The sequence below is a fragment of the Bos taurus genome, chromosome 24 (assembly GCF_002263795.3).
Source record: "Bos taurus isolate L1 Dominette 01449 registration number 42190680 breed Hereford chromosome 24, ARS-UCD2.0, whole genome shotgun sequence".
Lineage (NCBI taxonomy): Eukaryota > Metazoa > Chordata > Mammalia > Artiodactyla > Bovidae > Bos > Bos taurus.
The window spans coordinates 34369035-34373128 of NC_037351.1; the positions used below are offsets into that span (position 1 = coordinate 34369035).

General features: G+C 42.3%; 1 pseudogene; it reads left to right on the forward strand.

Moving 5' to 3' along the window:
- Positions 1-3567: 3567 nt before the first annotated feature.
- LOC107131776 (small nuclear ribonucleoprotein E-like) lies at positions 3568-3845 on the forward strand (annotated as a pseudogene).
- The last annotated feature ends 249 nt before the right edge of the window (positions 3846-4094 follow it).

Genomic DNA, 4094 nt, shown 5'->3' on the forward strand with positions numbered 1-4094 from the left:
AACCCAACTGGGTCAGTTACTTATTAAAGCAAAATAATCAACATTTTCTGTAGGGTTTACGTAAGATCCAGATCAGATCAGATCAGTCGCTCAGTCGTGTCCGACTCTTTGCGACCCCATGAATCGCAGCACGCCAGGCCTGCCTGTCCATCACCAACTCCCGGAGCTCACTGAGACTCACGTCCATCGAGTCAGTGATGCCATCCAGCCATCTCATCCTCTGTCGTCCCCTTCTTCTCTTGCCCCCAATCCCTCCCAGCATCAGAGTCTTTTCCAATGAGTCAGCTCTTCGCATGAGGTGGCCAAAGGACTGGAGTTTCAGCTTTAGCATCATTCCTTCCAAAGAAATCCCAGGGCTGATCTCCTTCAGAATGGACTGGTTGGATCTCCTTGCAGTCCAAGGGACTCTCAGGAGTCTTCTCCAACACCACAGTTCAAAAGCATCAATTCTTCGGTGCTCAGCCTTCTTCACAGTCCAACTCTCACATCCATACATGACCACAGGAAAAACCATAGCCTTGACTAGACGAACCTTTGTTGGCAAAGTAATGTCTCTGCTTTTAAACATGCTATCTAGGTTGGTCATAACTTTCCTTCCAAGGAGTAAGCGTCTTTTAATTTCATGGCTGCAGTCACCATCTGTAGTGATTTTGGAGCCCAGAAAAATAAAGTCTGACACTGTTTCCACTGTTTCCCCATCTATTTCCCATGAAGTGGTGGGACCAGATGCCATGATCTTCGTTTTCTGAATGTTGAGCTTTAAGCCAACTTTTTCACTCTCCACTTTCACTTTCATCAAGAGGCTTTTGAGTTCCTCTTCACTTTCTGCCATAAGGGTGGTGTCATCTGCATATCTGAGGTTATTGATATTTCCCCTGGCAATCTTGATTCCAGCTTGTGTTTCTTCCAGTCCAGCGTTTCTCATGATGTACTCTGCATATAAGTTAAATAAGCAGGGTGACAATATACAGCCTTGACGAACTCCTTTTCCTATTTGGAACCAGTCTGTTGTTCCATGTCCAGTTCTAACTGTTGCTTCCTGACCTGCATACAGGTTTCTCAAGGGGCAGATCAGGTGGTCTGGTATTCCCATCTCTTTCAGAATTTTCCACAGTTGATTGTGATCCACACAGTCAAAGGCTTTGGCATACTCAATAAAGCAGAAATAGATGTTTTTCTGGAACTCTCTTGCTTTTTCCATGATCCAGCGGATGGTGGCAATTTGATCTCTGGTTCCTCTGCCTTTTCTAAAACCAGCTTGAGCCCCTGGCTTGGAGAATTTTGAGCATTACTTTACTAGCATGTGAGATGAGTGCAATGGTGTGGTAGTTTGAGCATTCTTTGGCATTGCCTTTCTTTGGGATTGGAATGAAAACTGACCTTTTCCCAGTCCTGTGGCCACTGCTGAGTTTTCCAAATTTGCTGGCATATTGAGTGCAGCACTTTCACAGCATCATCTTTCAGTATTTGGAACAGCTCAACTGGAATTCCATCACCTCCACTAGCTTTGTTTGTAGTGATGCTTTCTAAGACCCACTTGACTTCACATTCCAGGATGTCTGGCTCTAGATCAGTGATCACATCATCGTGATTATCTGGGTCATGAAGATCTTTTTTGTACAGTTCTTCTGTGTATTCTTGCCATCTCTTCTTAATATCTTCTGCTTCTGTTAGGTCCATACCATTTCTGTCCTTTATCGAGCTCATCTTTGCATGAAATGTTCCTTTGGTATCTCTGATTTTCTTGAAGAGATCTCTAGTCTTTCCCATTCTGTTGTTTTCCTCTATTTCTTTGCATTGATCGCTGAAGAAGGCTTTCTTATCTCTTCTTGCTATTCTTTGGAACTCTGCATTCAGATGTTTATATCTTTCCTTTTCTCCTTTGCTTTTCGCTTCTCTTCTTTTCACAGCTATTTGTAAGGCCTCCCCAGACAGCCATTTTGCTTTTTTGCATTTCTTTTCTATGGGAATGGTCTTGATCCCTGTCTCCTGTACAATGTCAAGAACCTCATTCCATAGTTCATCAGGCACTCTATCTATCAGATCTAGGCCCTTAAATCTATTTCTCACTTCCACTGTATAATCATAAGGGATTTGATTCAGGTCACACCTGAATGGTCTAGTGGTTTTCCCTACTTTCTTCCATTTAAGTCTGAATTTGGCAATAAGGAGTTCATGGTCTGAGCCACAGTCAGCTCCTGGTCTTGTTTTTGCTGACTGTATAGAGCTTCTCCATCTTTGGCTGCAAAGAATATAATCAATCTGATTTCGGTGTTGACCATCTGGTGATGTCCATGTATAGAGTCTTCTCTTGTGTTGTTGGAAGAGGGTGTTTGTTATGACCAGTGCATTTTCTTGGCAAAACTCTATCAGTCTTTGCCCTGCTTCATTCCGTATTCCAAGGCCAAATTTGCCTGTTACTCCAGGTGTTTCTTGACTTCCTACTTTTGCATTCCAGTCCCCTATAATGAAAAGGACATCTTTTTTGGGTTTAGTTCTAAAAGGTCTTGTAGGTCTTCATAGAACCGTTCAACTTCAGTTTCTTCAGCGTTACTAGTTGGGGCATAGACTTGGATTACTGTGATATTGAATGGTTTGTCTTGGAAACGAACAGAGATTATTCTGTCGTTTTTGAGATTGCATCCAAGTACTGCTTTTCGGACTCTTTTATTGACCATGATGGCCACTCCATTTCTTCTGAGGGATTCCTGCCCGCAGTAGTAGATATAATGGTCATCTGAGTTAAATTCACCCATTCCGGTCCATTTCAGTTCACTGATTCCTAGAATGTCAACATCCACTCTTGCCATCTCTTGTTTGACCACTTCCAATTTGCCTTGACTCATGGACCTGACATTCCAGGTTCCTATGCAATATTGCTCTTTACAGCATCGGACCTTGCTTCTATCACCAGTCATATCCACAGCTGGGTATTGTTTTTGCTTTGGCTCCGTCCCTTCATTCTTTCTGGAGTTATTTCTCCACTGATCTCCAGTAGCATATTGGGCACCTACTGACCTGGGGAGTTTCTCTTTCAGTATCCTATCATTTTGCCTTTTCATACTGTTCATGGGGTTCTCAAGGCAAGAATACTGAAGTGGTTTGCCATTCCCTTCTCCAGTGGACCACATTCTGTCAGATCTCTCCACCATGACCCACCCATCTTGGGTTGCCCCAAGGGCATGGCTTAGTTTCATTGAGTTAGACAAGGCTGTGGTCCTAGTGTGATTAGATTGACTAGTTTTCTGTGTGTATGGTAAGATCCAGAGATTCATAATATTCAAAATGTCCAGAATATGACACAGAACTACTTGTCATATGAAGAACTAGGAAAATCTCAACTCGAATGCTGAGATGACACTAACGATAGAATTACCTGACAAAGACTTTAAAGCAGTTATTATCAAAATCCAAGCATAGAAATAATTACATTAAATGAAAATAGTCTGAACAGATCAATTGGCAGAATGGATTTATTTTTAAAAAGACTACCCATGGACTATAGCCCGCCAGGCTCCTCTCCTTGTCCATGGGATTCTCTGGGCAAGAATGCTGGAGTGGGCCAGCATGGCGTACCGGGGGCAGGGCCAGAAGGTGCAGAAGGTGATGGTACACCCATCAATCTCATCTTCAGACACTTGCAAAATAGATCACAGATTCAGGTGTGGCTTTATGAGCAAGTGAATATGCAGATAGAGGGCTGTATCATTGGTTTTGATGAGTATATGAACCTCGTATTAGATGATGCAGAAGAGATTCATTCCAAAACAAAGTCAAGAAAACAACTGGCTCGGATCATGTTAAAAGGAGATAACATTACTCTGCTCTAAAGTGTCTCCAACTAGAAGTGACAGATGTAGTGAGAAATTGTTTGGCAGTACCATTGGTTTTTTTAGGTGTCCTTTGTTAGAGATGTAGTTCTAAAACATGTATTCATATTGTTCTGCTCTTATGTTATTACCAGATGACAATAAATGCTGTGGGACTGTTTTTATTAAAAAAAAAAAAAAAGAAGAAGAATACTGGAGTGGGTAGCCATTCCCTTTTCCAGGGGATCTTCCCAACCCAGGGATTGAACCTGGGTCTCTCACATT